The sequence below is a fragment of the Herpailurus yagouaroundi genome, unplaced genomic scaffold, assembly GCF_014898765.1.
Source record: "Herpailurus yagouaroundi ecotype Mexico unplaced genomic scaffold, PumYag 139, whole genome shotgun sequence".
In the NCBI taxonomy this organism is placed as follows: Eukaryota; Metazoa; Chordata; class Mammalia; order Carnivora; family Felidae; genus Herpailurus; species Herpailurus yagouaroundi.
Window position 1 is genome coordinate 12,585,198 of NW_024412394.1, and position 17,207 is coordinate 12,602,404.

The 17,207-nt window shown below is 43.1% G+C and overlaps 1 protein-coding gene and 1 pseudogene across 2 annotated transcripts in view; both read right to left on the reverse strand.

Annotated features, from left to right (window-relative positions):
- Nucleotides 1-17,207, reverse strand: part of RCAN2 (regulator of calcineurin 2) — a 275,947-nt gene that overhangs the window by 173,463 nt on the left and 85,277 nt on the right. The window lies entirely within an intron of this gene.
- LOC121029537 (heat shock cognate 71 kDa protein-like) lies at nucleotides 3,179-5,413 on the reverse strand (annotated as a pseudogene).

Consider the following 17,207-nt stretch of genomic DNA (forward strand, 5'->3'; position numbering starts at 1 on the left):
CACTTCTAGTTATGCCGTAGACCAATTTTTATCATTCGCTTATTTCAGTGTTTAACACCTAATTTAGGGAGAAGAAATTCTGCTCCTTTAACCAAGTTGCAGCTAGTTTCTTTTCCCCCTCAATTAGATTCACCTAACGTCTTTGCTCCGTGATCGAATCCCACATTCTCTCCCTATGTTTCTTGTCTGGATCTTGGGCATAGGTTTAGAATCACTTGTATTAACAAGAGAAGATTAAATGTAAGGTCGGTAGAAGCAGTAGGACCAAACGTAGACTGGATTTCTTGATTCCACGGCATTGCACTGAGGGTTACTGCTCCAGGGTTTGTTAACATGGTGTTCAGAATTGTAAAGGATGCACATCTTATTCGTGCTTAGCTGTGAGAACACCACACAGAAGGCCTACGGACTTCTGGGATTTGGGCCAGAGGAACCATAAAAGAGAGGCAATAATGCCTCATGCATTCAAAAGACATTTATCTGGTGCCTCGACATGGAATCAATGCCTGTGTCCCCCCAAAATGCATATTTTGAAACCACACCCCAAATAGGATAATATTAGGAGGTGAAGTCTTTGGGAAATAAGCCAAAGGGTGGAGCCCTCGTGAATGGGATTAGTATCCTTTTAAGGAGGGGACACAAGAGCTCGCTCCATGTCTCTGCTCTCCACCATGTGAGGACACAGCAAGAGTACGACCATCTGCAAACCAAGAACGGGGCCCTCACCAAACCCCAGATCTGCCAGCACCTTGATCTTGGACTTAGCAGCCTCCAGAGTTGTCAGAAATACTTGTTTGTTGTTTAAAGCCATCCCATCTATGGTATTTTTGTGATAGCAGCCCAAGCTGACTAAGACATACCAACATCTGCCTGGCACTGTGCGAGGTGCCAGGCAGGGTTGAGATGCGAGGGGGTCCAGTGGCATGGTGAAGCTGATGAATCTACAGCTCATGTCGATTCTGATCGCTTCAGGCATTGTTCCATATAGGCTATTGCATATAATGAGTATCACCCAGGATGACAGAGATACGAAACTGAATAGAATACATTTCTAGCTTTTAGGGGATTTTTGTTCGTTACAATGATGTCAAAGAGACATCTCTTCCTTCTGATCTCAGCTACAACAACCTTGATGGCCAAAGAGTAAATAGAAACCTAGGGCATACTTCCCAGGCTTGTTGAAGTTACTGTGTTTCACAACAAATGCCCTAGTGTGGCTTCATTCATGTAACGTTCTAAAAATGACAAAGTTATAGAGGTGGGGAACAGAACAATGATTTCCAGGGAGTGAGGGGAAGGGGAGGCCAGAAAGGATCGTCGAAGGGAGTTCCCGTGTAGTGATGATGGAACGGTTCTCTAAGGAGAATCTCCACATATGAGACAATTTCATAGAACAACACACACACACACACACACACACACACACACACACACACAGTGACTAGATGTAAAATTTGGTAAAATTTGGTAGCTTAGTCGGTTAAGTGTCCAACTTTAGCCCAGGTCATGATCTCACCACTGGCGAGTTGGAGCCCTGTGCCGGGCTCTTTGCTGACAGCTCAGAGCCTGGAACCTGCTTCCAATTCTGTGCCTCCTTCTTTCTCTGCCCTTCTCCTGATCATGCTCTGTCTCTCTCAAAAATAAATGAATGTTAAAAAAATTTAAAAAATAAATAAAAATTGGTAAAATCTGAGTAAACTCGATAATCTAGTTAATAGTATAATCCCAATATCAATACCCTGGTTCTGATAACGTACCATAGTTAAGTAACATGCTACCTCTGGGGAAAGCTGAAGGAAGGGTACGGGGGATCTCTCTGTACTATTTTTGCAACTTCTTCTGAGTTTATAATTATTTCCAAAAACGTAAGAGAAAAAATCATGTATTCATTCATTTAAAACAATAATAATAGGCCCTTTATATGCAAATAAATTACTGCCCATGATATTAAAAAGTTTTCATTTTAAGTCAGCTTTCTCTGTCCCAGAGTACCAATAATGAACCAATCATTTTTCACAATCACCTAAGCCATGCGTCCTCATTCAGCTATGAGTTATCACCACCACGTCTTTATTTTAACATATTTGATTCATAAAATTAGTATGTGCACAAATCTTTTAAATTTTGCATTCTCTTTCATGTAGGAGTTCTAATGCTAGGACAATATCCCACGAGTAAATAGACTCATTATTCACGAGTAACAAAACTCAGGAATAAGCTCATTTATCACAGCATAATTTATGATGGCAGAAAACTGGAAACAATCTAAATATTCAATTAAGAACATTCTGACAGACACCAAGAATTGACGAATTGAAGGCAATCAAAATGTTATTGTAGGAGAATATTTAGTAATCTGGAAAGCTGCCCTCAGTGCTTGGCTAAGTGAAAAAAAGTTCTTCAATAGGGTACAGAACGATATGCATACACATGTATTTGCATAGTGAAACAAAAGATATTTAAATGTTAACGGTGCCTTTTCTCTGCATGATGGCATTACAGTGTTTATTTTATTTTTTGAATTATTTCAATTTTCTGAAATGTCTACAGTGAATATCTGTTATATTTGTAAAAAATGTAAAATGAAAAAACATAATTCATATATTAAGCCCAGGTTCTGTATAAACCAGTGTTTCTAAGCTGTGGTGAGTCGACAGAGTTCCAAAGATGTATTCAAAGTGGTCCATGGCTACTACTATGAGAATGTTTAATGTGGTGTTTTCATTTAGATGACAACCTTAACACAGTAATATTGACATCTTCTGGATCATCTGGACGATCATGGTACATCACAGATGACCAGAGCCCATACTGGCATTTATTTTTATGTCTGCAGGGTTGACACGGCTGCTACTCATTCTCACAGACTAATGAGAAAAGAAACAAGTCAAATGTAATAGATGTATTTGTACAGCCTGCTGCACAAATTAGGGTTTGCAGAACTTCCAAGAGAGAAAGTCCTGGAGAATATGGGGCATGCCAAACTCCAAAGAACTTGAGTCAGCATTCAGCACCCAGTTCACATTGTGATCAGTGGATCAACTAGCAAAGAATATCATCAGTCACACTAAATTAGCCAGTGTTTTATAGTGGTTGTTTTTAGTTTTGATTGTATTTAATGTTTGGCCTATATGAAAGCAACAAGTATAGGGACTTTGTGCCTATTTATTTTATTTTATTTTTGGTGCCGATTTTAAATACAGTTTTATTTAAGACATTGCATTTTCCACTTACCATACAGTGCTTATAAAGTGCAATGTTTATTTCCTTCCCCTGCACACACATTACATATTCAAGTATCAAGGATGCCTAGTTTACTTACTACAGCAGCTTGACTTTAAAACTTCCATGGCATTTGCTACCAATGTGGGTCCTTCAAACGTCTGATGCAGAACAATGCTAGACCTATTCTCAGGTTGGCTTAATCAACCTTTTCAATGGTGGGCACAGAGGAGGCACCACCAGATGGGGGAGCTCCACCACCAGGGAAGCCCCAAAACATTCCTCCCAGCACGCCTCCTGCGCTCTGGTACAGTTTGGTCATGATGGGGTTGCAGACTTTCTCTAGCTCTTTCTGCTATGTTCAAATTCTTCCTTATCAGCAGTCTGGTTCTTATCAAGCCAGTTGATGACTTCATTACACTTGTCAAGAATCTTCTGTTTGTCCTCATTGTTGATTTTGCCCTGAAGTTTTTCATTTTCAATGGTTGCTTTCATGTTGAATGTGTGAGATTCAAGTGAATTCTTGGAAGACACTTTGTCCCACTGCATCTCATCTTCAGCTTTGTACTTCTCGGCTTCCTGGGCCATGAGCTCAATGTCTCCCTTGCTCAAGCAGCCCTTGTCCTTTGTGATGGCAATCTCGTTCTCTTTTCCTGTGCTCTTATCCACAGCAGAGACCCTGAGGATGCCATTAGCATCGATATCAAAAGTGACTTCAATCTTAGGAAAGGGGTAAGAATGGTGGTATTGCCCTTGATAAGGCAGTCATGACTCCTCTACCAGTTTCAATGCCAAGAGAAAGAGGAGTGACATTCAACAGCAGCAAATCTTGAACATTTTCAGATATTTCTCCAGAAAGAATGGCTGCCTGGGCAGCTGCATCATAAGCAACAGCCTCATCAGGGTTGATGGTCTTATTCAGTTCCTTTCCATTGAAGAAGTCTTGAAGAAGTCTATGAACTTGGGAATATGGATAGAACCACCCACCAGGACAATATCATGGATCCAAGACTTGTCTAGTTTGGCATCCCAAAGGGCTTTTTCTACAGGGTCCAGGGTGCCGTGGAACAGGTCAGCACTTAATTCTTCAAACTGGGCGTGAGTAATAGAGGTATAGAAGTTGATTCCTTCATACAAAGAATCACTCTCAATACTGGCCTGGGTGCTGGAAGAAAGTATATGCTTAGCACATTTGCGAGCAGTATGGAGGTGATGGACTGCCTTCCTGTTCTCGCTGATGTCCTTCTTACATTTACACTTGAACTCTGCAATAAAATGGTTGGCCATTCCGTTGTCAAAGTCTTTTTCACCTAAGTGGGTGTCTCCAGATGTAGATTTGACCTCAAGGATCCCATCTTCAATAGTGAGAGCTGACACATCAAAAGCGCCACTTCCGAAGTCAAAGATGAGCACATTCCTTTCAGCTCCAACCTTTTTGTCTAAGCCATAAGCAACAGCCACAGCAGTTGGTTCATTGATGAATCTGAGTACACTGAGGCCAGCAACAGTTCAGCATCATTGCTAGCTTGACGCTGAGCACCATTGAAGGAAGTAGGTTCTGCGACAACAGCCTTGGGAACAGTCTTCCCGAGGTGGGCCTCTGCAATTTCCCTCATCTTTGTCAAAACCAGAGAGGACATCTCTTCTGGATAGAAACAGTTTTGTCTCTCCCTTGTATTCTGCTTGGACTTTGGGCCTGCCAGCATCATTCACCACCATGAAGGGCCAATGCTTCCTATCGGACTGGACAACAGCATCGTCGAATCTACGTCCAATCAGGTGCTTGGCATCAAAAACCGTGTTGCTGGGATTCATTGCGACTGGATCAATCAATGGTTTGGTGTCACTAAAGGTGACATAACTTGGGGTGGTTTGATTTCCCTGATCATTTCCACTTTCCTGTGCCGGAAGACACCCACACAAGAGCAGGTGGTGCCAAGATCAACACCAACTGCAGGGCCCTTAGGTAGAGTTGCTTCCGTGTGGTCCCTGCTCAGCACAATCTGGAGAGCCAGCATGGCATTCATGGACGCCCTGTGCCTGTTTAGCTTTGTGTTGTATTCACTCAGGTAGCACATTGTGAAAACTATTAAATTGAAGTCTAGACATTTTGTTTTCCTTTTCCAAGTGTCTGCACACTGCTAGGGTTTGAGAAACACTGTTCTAGAACCAAAAACATTCCGGGGCACCTGGGTGGCTCAGTCAGTTGAGCATCCGACTTTGGCTCAGGCCATGATCTCACGGTTCACAAGTTCGAGCTCCACGTCGGGCTCTGTGCTGACAGCTCAGAGCCTGGAGCCTGCTTCGGATTCCGTGTCTTCCTCTCTCTCTCTCTCTCTCTGCCCCTCCTCTGTTTGTCTCTTTCTCAAAAATAAATCAATATTAAAAAAAACCCAAACATTCCTTATGCATGAACACAGTACCTTTAGAAGCTACATAAACTCAGGGCACTAAGATGTCACTCAACACTGACACTCCCAACAGCATGTCACTAACCGAGAAGTGGATCCAGTTGCAAAGTTGGTCTCGATATTATTTGGCACCTCAACTACATTTTTCTTCTTCACAGACATTGTATTAAACACCATGTTAGGGTTCCAGATCAGTTGGCCAGAGCCCTTTTCATGTAAAGTGTTCCTGGACCAGGAAGAACGATATGTCCTGGGGTACATTTGAAATCCCTTCCTTTTTCATTAGACCAGGAAACATTTTATAGCAGAGGTTTGGGGCTACCTGTCCTTGTCTTCAGCTTCATTCCAGGCCAACTTTTTCTATAAATCTAAGCAGCTCTTCCTCCTAAAAGCGTTCCCTGCCACAAAACAAGTGCTATTATACGTTCATATAATTGCCCAAGGTTTTACAAACAGCTTGACAGGGCCTGTCTTACTGATTCCTTAGATTGCAGCGGCTTGATATATAAGCATTAAAATTCTCATCCTATAGATATCGAAACTAATTTTCAGAGAGGTTAAGTGACTTTCCCGTGGTCAAACAGCTAGTAACAAAATATGCCTAAAGTAGAAGTGTTTGATTCCAATTCTCCGATTTTTCTCCCCCAACCCCTGGGAATAACTCACAACTATTTCTCCTTCCTAGGTCATTAGGAGGAGTAAAATGTTTAGTTAACAAAACTTCTTCTGCATGACGAATAATAAACACTTAACTCCCTGAGATACTTGCATTTTCAAAGCAGAACGCCAGGTTGCCCAAATCTATAACATCGAGAACGGCGGAAGAGATGTGTTTGTTTCCTAGGGTTGCAAATTACCACAAACCCAGTGCTTTCCAACAACAGAAATGCATTCTCTCACAGTTTTGGAAGCCAGAGGTGTGAAATCAAGGTGCTGGCAAGGTTGGTTCCTTCTGGAGGCTTCAGGGCACAGTCCCTTTCCAAGCCTCTCTCCTAGCTCCTGTGGCTGCTGGCTGTCCTGGATGTGCCCTGACCTGCAGACACATCACTCCAATCCCTGCCACCATGTTCCTATCACCTTCTCTTCTGCGTTCTCCCCTTTCTCCTTTCCTCTTCTCAGGACACTTGTCATTGGATGTGGGGCTCACCCTCATCCAGGAGGATCTTGTCTTGAGATCTTTAACTTAATTATGTTTGCAATGACACTTTTATCAAATAAAGCCCCGTTCACAGGTTCTGAATGGACCTACCTTTGGAGGTGGGGCACAATTCGAACCACTGCACGAGGGTAACTCCAAAGTGAACACCCCTGTTCCTGGAATACACGAGGCAACTCAGCAATCCTATATCCCACCCGTTATCTTCTAGCCAAAAGCAAATGTCCTGCGTCTGGAAATTTCCTCCAGGTTCTGGATTCCACCTCTGGTTTCCACCTCTAATTGTTGGTTTCCCATCTTTATGTATTCTGCCCAAAACCTGGAATTTCTTCTCTGCCTTGCCTGTTCATGCGGCCACCTCCACTGGGAGGGCTGTCTGGTTTTCACTGGTTTCTCTACCTGGCATGGTCTTCCACTCTCCTGGGTACTTACTCAAGTCCGCTGAATCCAGACTTCCAAGAAAGCTCATTGCCCACCCCTCTCATCCTCAACTACCATTTATCTTGAACCAGAATGCTAACATCGGGGAGACATGACTGGTTGCTCTCAGAGGTGAAGGCAGCACTGCCCTGCCTGGGAATCAGTTTCTCCCATTAGTTCCTGACAGTTGATGCTTTTCGTTGCTTCTTTCTTTCTCTTGCCCCGCCCTCACATTGGCATCTATTCCTGTGGCCCAGAAATCCCAGGCATTGTCCATGCCCCACTGCATGTAAGGGAGACCTGGCTCAGGGCTCCCGTGGCCACTATCCCATAGCAGTGGGGCGAAAAGGTGGTACTGGCCATTTTCAAGAAAAAAAAATGACCAATATTTGTAAGAAAAGAAAGGCTTCTCTCTGCCTTGGACCCTATTCTCTATGGCCGGTGGCACTTCTTAAAATACCTCCTCCACCGACCACCGGCAGGAGAAACACCCATGATGGTTGTTAAAAATGCACATCTCTGAGCCCAATTCTAGGCCACTGTAACAGAAACTCTGTGAAAAGACAGAGAACTCAGTTTTTTAGCAAGTTTCCTAGTGATCCTCTTACAACTAGATTCCAAGAACCGTCACCCAGGATAATCAGAGGGACAAAACTCAGCCATGCTTCCCAGCATCAGCAGGCAACTACTGCTCCCACACAGAATACTTCCTGCAGCACGAGTTTGCCCACAGTTTCGGATCGGAACCTCCTGGCTCCAGAATCACCTTTCCTCCTCTGTCCTTACGACTCAGGCAGGAACCAGCCCATGGTCTTATCTCTTTCCGCTTTGGTTTTGGGGAAGGTGTTGCCCATCCCTGCAACTGGGCCATTCATTGCCAGTGCCCTCCAAGAGTCTCCTTTGAGTTTTGGAAAGAGGGTCGAGATTTGGGTGCCTTTCCCCACGAGCTCTAATTATCAAAGGTAAGAAGAAGTGCAGAGAGGAAAAAAGAGCCGCACAAGATGCCCCAACCCTTTCCCCAGGAGGAGGTGTGCCTGCCTGACTTTGACTTGTGTAGTGCAGGAGGCTGGTCCGTGCGTGCGGCCCCCAGTCTGAGTATGCTCAGGTCAGTTTCAAAGTAACTTGTGAACTGTGCAAGCGGAGGTAGTGGGTGTCACTTTAATTTCTGCTTGAACATCTCCCTGAAGCTTTCCAAGTCCTCCACAGTCATTAGCACATCTTCAGGGATGTGGCAAACGGCTTTAATTGTAAATATACATACACTGATTCACTGGACAATGAAAATACTCATCGTCAAGTCAGATGTCTTTCTTCCACTCCCAGCAGAGCCCAGAGAAGTCGGATGCCTGAGACTTTGCCCTTATAATGAGGTGGAAGCTTGTGGACAGACGCATAAATAAATAAATAAATAAATAAATAAATAAGAAAGCTCTGGAAAACAGTGCTTGTGATTTGGGGAACTTGGTCATGTTGCCACTAACATATTAGGAATGAATGTACCTGAAATGCTGAAGTAGCAGAAGTTTGAGTACAAAACCCAAAAACTTGAAACAACTGGATTCAGCCCACCAACCAGCACCTAGTTACCCAGCACTTATTATGTGCTAAAAAAAATATTTTACATGTGTGTTGTGTGTCTAGATAAGTGTCCGTGTGTGTGTGTGTGTGTGTGTGTGTGTGTGTGTGTTGCAATAAAAAATAATTCTGCAAGCTCCGACTGCTGGGCAGTTCTTGACCTTGGATGTTTAGCTTTTCAAAGGCCTGCTGGCCAGATTTAGGTTAGTGGGATGTACCATTAAAGGGTGGTATCTGGAATGTATTTTTCATTCCTACCTACCCTTCCCTGCTCCCACACTCTTTAAAATAGATCTTCACACAGAGAGAATTATTAACAGTAGCAAAACTTTTACATGCACAGAAAAAGTTTACAAAAACCTCCCAAGATAATTGTATCCTGCTGCACTGCGAGCAAGTGTTCTGGGCCTCTGAGGGGAGGATTTGTTACTTGGTATTTGTGTTTTAGGGCAGGGTATGGGGGTAGTGGTATAATCTCAGAGGAGATGATCTGGAAGGGGATATTGTTACTATTTTGATCACAGACCACGCTGCTTGAAATATTAATTTTTATAACTTCATAACCACTAAGTATTTATATCTAAGGTGCTATACAAAGGTAATTTGCTATAAAGCGAGTACCATACTTTTGCTTATGTTATTTGGGATCTGCTCGTGAAAGCTGTTCTCGAAACCCTGCTTTTGTTCACACTGACCCTCCAGCCTGGTCTAGAGTACCTTACTAGCTATATATTCAATTCTTAAATGTGGCTTGGAATAGAAATTACTCTAGAAATTTAAATAGAATCCACGAAATAAGTATACTTTTAGTACAGTTTAGAAATGTAGTTCTTTGAGATACATCGAATATATTGGTTTTGAATCTGTCAATTTCTTTCTAATACAAACAAACTATCAGATGTTAAATGTTGCAAAGGCAGAAAAAAAGGCTAACCTGGTAGTAAAATGGAGGGCAGGGTCTAGGAAATCTGAGATATATGACACTGGGCACACTGCTTCCCACATTGTTATATCAGCTTCCCCATGGAAATCTATAGACACACACACACACACACACGCACGCACACACACACACAACCCCCTACAAGACTGTACCACAGATATTATTTCCTTTTCCACATACCAGGGGTAAAAGCACCCACTTCCCCAAATTCTGAGCAGTTCTTTCTTCTAAAGAAAACCAGTTACGATCTCATGAGTGTAATTAATTACAAAAAATTAATTGCAAAAATTACACAATAGCTGGATGCAACCTATTTTGCAATAAAAGATGGCATATCAGGGGCGCCTGGGTGGCGCAGTCGGTTAAGTGTCCGACTTCAGCCAGGTCACGATCTCTCAGTCCCTGAGTTCGAGCCCCGCGTCAGGCTCTGGGCTGATGGCTCAGAGCCTGGAGCCTGTTTCCGATTCTGTGTCTCCCTCTCTCTCTGCCCCTCCCCCGTTCATGCTCTGTCTCTCTCTGTCCCAAAAATAAATAAACGTTGAAAAAAATATATATATAAAAAAAAAAAGATGGCATATCAGTAAATTTAATCTGCGAAGATTCATACTACCATCTTATAACAGGCTTGGGAAATTTGGATATGAGAGTCTCCGTGCATACTCAATGTAAAAAAAAATAAAGATAGATATGTAATTTTCTCAAATAAAGTCATTGCTCCAAATCTCATTAAATTCTGGCAGATATTTCTTGGTCTGTTTCATTTCTTTCTTAGGCTTCAAATACGCTTATCAAAGCCATAAACCTTTGGTCCAGTCCTCACTGATCTCAGCCTTCACAGCATTAATGATTTTGATGGGAGACCAGGGACGGCTGTTTGAGGTTTATAGCATTTGAAACAAATGTTTCCATCCACTCTTTCTGTTCATGTTCATGTAAGACTCAAGAGAGAAACAGGTCTTGTGCTCTGCTTTTAGTAAACCCTTTGCTTTAACGTAAGTTGTCTGTGAACACTTTAAAAGACACACTTCACACTTTTAGAGGCCACCTCCTTGAATGACTTGGCTACAAATTATCAGTGAACTTTCAGTGTAAATAACAGCATTTTAATCCCTTCTACTTTATGCTTTATTCCCATCATGTTTCAAAAAACTAGACAAGTAGCTGATGGTTTCTCTGAAATAAAAATCACCGTATTTCATTTGGAGACTAGGTATACAATTAGGTATGGGGGGATTCAGGAACAAATATCCAAAAACTAAGTCCTCCGACCTCCACTGTCCACTAAAGGTGACAGAGACCTCTAAAGTTGACCCTAAAACCCCAAAGTCTCATGGGGAGCCTGGGTGGCTCAGTAGGTTAAGCATCTGATTCTTGGTTTCAGCTCAGGTCATGATCTCATGGTTCGTGAGTTCAAGCCCCACATCAAGCTTTGTGCTGACAGTGCAGAGCCCGCTTGGGATTCTCTCTCTCCCTCCCTCCCTCTCTCTGTCTCTCTCTGCCCCTCTCCTGCTCTCCCTCTCTCTCTCTTGCAAAATAAATAAATAAACTTAAAAAAATTTTAAACCCCAAAGTCTGAGCTCCTGGAGCATGGGAGTGAGACGGCATTGTGTCCCAGTACCAGAAAAATATTCAACGGCTCTTTTCCTCATGAACTCTTATCACTGGACTGTTTGGTCGAGCAGCCATAGACTGCCAGTGGGGTGGGGAACAGGGAGGAGGCAGCCAAGGAGATAAAGGCCAAGGTGCAGAAACACAACACAGTAAGAGGCCCCTTTTAGCATCCTCAGCATAGTCAGATTTACATGAAAGCAGGATCAAAACTAATGCAGTCAAGAGCCAATGGCAGTATATGCTGCTAGTTTTTAAATATATCTTTCCTCAAACAGGTAGCAACCACTCAAATAAAAGATCTCAGTAAGAAATGAAACTTGGATTTCTCATGAGAAACAACAAAGTGATGATTTAGACCGTTTTTAAACAGCTGCTTTATCTAAGTCTCCAAGGAGAATTTCAAGAAGACTCAGGCAAAGCATCCCTCTTTAAAAAGTCCACATTCAAAGAGTAGTAAGAACAGGACAAATACAGTAGTCTGATTGTTCAGAAGAACAAAAGCATCCTTGTTGCCGGGAACTGCTTCATGGACAGGGCACGAGACCTTGAAGGATGAGGATTTTTTGAAACAGCGGTGGAGTTTGGGGGAAAGGAATCCACTTCAGGAGTGATAATTTTATATCGTTTTAATTTTGTATGTGTTGATATCCAGCTTTGTGACAGGGTCAGGAAGTTTGTATTCGTCATAAGTTATTTAGGCGACTTCATGTGCAACCAAGTTTGGAAACCCATACCTTGACCTACAGCTGTGGTTCTCCCAAGTGTGGTCCCTGGACCCGTAGCCTCAAAATTAGCATGTCCTTGGAACCTGTTAGACAGACAAATGCTCAGGGCCCTCGGCGGACCTATTGAAGCAGAATCCTTAAGGGTGGGGCCTGCGGATTTTAACTAGAAGCCAGGGAAATGGGATGTAGGTGAGGTTTAGACCCACTGGCCTACAGAGATGCCAAAGTTCCCAAGGTGCCTCTTCAGGCGATTCCTGAGAATTTCTGATGCATGGGTAATTTAACAGTACTAGATAAAAAGAAAGGGGAGGGGCACCAGGGTGACCCAGGTTAGGCGTTCGACTCTTGATCTCGGCTCACATCATGATCTCATGGTTCGTAGGACTGAGCCCCGCATCGGGCTCCGTGCTGACAGCGTGAAGACTGCTTGGGAGTCTCTCCTTCTCTCTCTCTCTGCCTCTCCCCGACTCATGTACGCGCACACGCTCTTTCTCTCTCTCTTTTTAAAAAGGTAATATTAAAGAGGTTAGAGTGGAAGAGAGCCAAAGCATAAAAGACTCTTAAAAACTGAGAACAAACCGAGGGTTGATGGGAGGTGGGAGGGCGGGGAGGGTGGGTGATGGTTATTGAGGAGGGCACCTGTTGGGATGAGCACTGGGTGTTGTATGGAAACCAATTTGACAATAAACTTCATATATTGAAAAAATAAAATAAAATCAAATAAAAAGGTAATATTGACTGTAGTTTAAGGTAAACTACAAAAAATTAAAAAAATAAAGGTGAGATTACATCATCTTACAGAGGGGCCGATCTTTAGAAGCATGCCTCTAAAGGAAGAGAGAAGAAAAGGAATAATACTGATGGGGGACTATATAAAACTAAAACCTTTGTGTATCCCGAAGAAGTATAATTAAACAAGAAATTGGAGATTAAAATGGAATGGTACTAGCCGACGCTGAAACCGCTCATCTGGAAGAAGCAGCTTTGATTTTTCAAAGTCGTCAATATGTCGAGATTGATATTTACAAAATCCGTGATTATTCTCTCAGGAGGGAAGCTGTTTACAAAACAACTTCTGAGGATTTTCTGGTCGGAGTCCTTCTGGAATCAGGCACATCTTGTTTCCTAGGCAGCCTGTGTCCGATACCTTGAAGAGATAGCTTTCGCTGACAATGTTCCTATTACTCCCCTACGGGTAGCTCCCACTGCTCTGTTGCACATTCTTCTGCCCAAGTACCTGTTTACATGTTTAGAGCCATCCGATACGAGGCTAAACAGCTGTGATGTCTGCAGGCTCTTCGTGGCAACCTGCTGCAGATGGGACCAGCTGGTGAGCTGTTCACCCCGCTACACGGGCTCTCTTTGTCCTGCTATGGAAGATGGTGACTCATTAGCTCACCCTGGCCTCCCTTCTGTTGGAAAAGCAGAACCGGATGTGCTGCCCTTCATGTACCGAAGATTCTGCTAGGAGGGAAGCGTGTCTAATTCTGAATATTTCCAGCACTGCTCCTATTTCTGGGAATGGTGACAGATTGAAGTTCAGTGCTACCACTAGGATGCCTAGTGCAGCGACCAAGGTTAGGGTACCGTTCCCGCCAGCCAAAGAGAGCAAAGCTGCCAGCCCACACAGAGAAGAGACTCACTTGCTTGGCCTCTCCATTTGATGCTCTATGTGACCGAGCATAACCAGATAAAAAGGAATGCGAAAAAGATCGGTTAGGGGCTTGGCAAGGAACGACATTTCTGCATGGTTTGTTGTTGTTGCTTCTTCGAGCAGGAAGTAGTTTGACCAAGAAAAATGCCACCTTCCTAGGGATGTTTGGCCTCATGTTTACTCCTGCATGTTGCTTTTGCATGTCAGAAAATCAAGAGGAGCGAAGAAAGGGCCAACCCTCACCTAGGATCTTGGGACCTGAGACATTGCAGGGCCCATGACTTTCATAGTGTGAGGTCAAACCACACAAATCCAAACCCAGATCATTTGCCATTCGGCTGTCTTTTAAATTATGCAAATAGAATAGATTCCTTAGATGTTGATTTATTTGAATACAAAAGTTATCTTGGAGTTTTTAGAAACACAGTTCGTAAATATTAGGAATTCTGTGTAAAGGAAGGGAATAGTCTAAAATGATTTTTCAATGTTCTCATCCAGTCCCAGAATCCTACTGATTCACTTGCTTTTGTATACAACTCTACGAGCAAATATGAATGCAATAACTAAAAATTACATTTAGTAGATACATAAAGGTTATATAATAAGACCAGAAATATTATTACAGAGTCTGTTCTTACATTATTATTCGCCTTTCGAAGGTTTCTTAATTCCTTTATGGACTTTAAATACCACTTAATCACTTCTGGCTGCAGTTCAATTCATATATTCAATTGATCTGTATGGCAATGCACTTCTAAAACATATGCTATAGATATTTACAACTAGACTCCATACTTTCATTCCACAATGTCAAGAGAGGAGAGGCCAAAAGGGATGAACTGCAGTTTGTATCCATGCAAGTCCTAGACCATTTTCTCCAAAAGCACTTCTGTAACAGGCTCTCAAAAGCCTTCCTTCCCTCCCTCCCTCCCTCCCTTCCTTTCTTCCCTCTTTCCTTCTTCCTCCCTCACTCCCTCCCTCGGTCCCTCCCTATGCAGAAAGAGCCTGTCATCTACCAGGAACTATGCCAATGTTTTACTCTCTTTCATCTTTTACACATTTTTCTCCATGCAAAAGTTCAAAAAATATTTTTTCCCAACGCTTTGAGATAGCAGGTGATGTGAGATATATCAATAACAGACCCCATTCTTTCTGAAGTTGATTAGGATTTGCTAAAAAGCGGGATAGTAAACAACACATCAGGTATTTGACATCGTATGTCTCCACCTTCTGGCCACAAGGCAGAAAGGCATATGCCTGAAAGATAGTTAACCAGTTCTGGGAACGGACCAGCTTTTACAAATGGAATCTCTTGGCTGTTACTACAGTGTTCAAATATTTTCTGAAAGCCTCGTCTGGGTGTGGTTCCAGATAAGAAGCAGACTCATAAGAATAGTTGGTAGGAAACATGATTTTCTTATTTTGTGAAAAACCCTACCTTATATAAGAGTAAATCTTTGAACAATCCAAGCACACATAGCTTAACAATGTTGTTTGGAAAATACTCAAATGTTAACAAGGATAATATGATGTTGAGCTATTTGTCAATCTGTGGTTTTCAAAGTCCTTTCATATCCATGACGTTGGTCATCATTACCATGGAAAGGTGGCTGGGGGGGTGCCGGGGTGGCTGGGGGGGTGCCGGGGTGGCTCAGTCAGTTCAGCATCAGACTTTGGCTCAGATTTGTGAGTTCTAGCCCCACATGTGGCTCACTGCTCTCAGTGCAGAGCCTGCTTCAGAGCCTCTGTCCCTCCCGCTCTCTGCCCCTGCCCCGCTCACACTCTCTCTTTCAAAAAAGAAAGGTGGCTGGCACATGTAAGAAACAGAGTTGGGGAGAGAACTCACGGGTTTTATAGTTCAACAGGGACAGGTTTGCTTATCAGCAACTCCATTTTTTCCCCAAGTAACCATAAACAAATACCTTAAACTTCTGAAGACACTTACTTCAAATATCAAACAGTGAGAAGAACCTGTGGTGGTGGGGAAGATCACACAGAATATATAGATTATTTAAAAGTACTGGGGCGCCTGGGTGGCGCAGTCGGTTAAGCGTCCGACTTCAGCCAGGTCACGATCTCGCGGTCCGTGAGTTCGAGCCCCGCGTCAGGCTCTGGGCTGATGGCTCAGAGCCTGGAACCTGTTTCCGATTCTGTGTCTCCCTCTCTCTCTGCCCCTCCCCCGTTCATGCTCTGTCTCTCTCTGTCCCAAAAATAAATAAAACGTTGAAAAAAAAAAGTACAGAGAATGCCCGATGACAGATGAATAGATACACCAAATGAATAGATACACCCTTTACCCATGGTTTTGCTTTCCACGGTTTCAGTCACCCATGGTCAACTGAGGCCTGGAAGCGCATCTCCTTCTGCTGACATAGTCAGGAGGTCAACAGCAGCCTCACACCACATCACAGGGTCTATGTCATTGCTCTCACCCCATCTCATCACATGGGCACGTTTTCATCCCACACCATCACCAGAAGGAGGCTGAGTGCGGCACAAAATATTTTGAGAGAGACAGAGAGAGACCATATTGCATAACTTTCATTACAGCACATTGTACAATTATTCTGTTTTATTACCAGTTACTATTAATCTCCTACTGTGCCTAACTTATAAATTAAATGTTACCATAGGTATGTATGTATAGGATAAAAATATTGTACCTCTAGGGGTCAGCACTATCCGTGGTTTTGGGCATCCGCCGGGAGTCTTAGAACGTGCGCCCCACGGATAAGAGGGGACTAGAAATATTGTTCAGTCTTAAAAAGGAAAGAAATCCCGGCACATGCCACATTAATGAATCTTGAGGACATGATGCTAAATGAAGTAAGCCAGACACAAAAGGACAGATACGGCATGATTGCAGTTAGCTGGAGAACCGAGAGTAACCAAAGTCATAGAGACAGAAAGTAGAATCAAGGTTAGCAGGGGCTGGGGGGGAGGAAGGAATGGGGAATCAGTTTGATGGTATAGAGTTTCAGTTTTACAAGGTGAAAACATTCTGAGAGACAGCTGGTTCATGATGGCTGCACAACAGTGTGACTGTACTTAACAGTTACAAATGGTTAAAGCGGCCATTTTTACGTTATATCTATTCAGCACATACAAAACATTAGAGAGATACCTAGTCCATGGGGAACAGAAGCGCCTAGAAGCTGTAACAGCTCCCCTACTTGGCTGTAACACTGCCATGGATCATTTAACAATGATATGAAGGCTAGGGCTTTCAATGATGGGCCTAGGTCTCTCCTCTGTGGGAAAGTAAGTTACCAGACCCTTCCACCAGACTAACCGAGGTATGTATGTCCATAGGAGTTTTTAATGTTTAGAAACAGTCCCACGGCCTTGCACCCTGATGTGGGATATGCTATCTAAGAACACAGGGGTCAAATCCAAAGTTTTAAACTTTCTGGTAAATTTGAACAGAATGTGGCTCCCATTGCTTGTCTTACTTTAGGTGAGATAGATTTTTAGTGTAATAAGTCATATC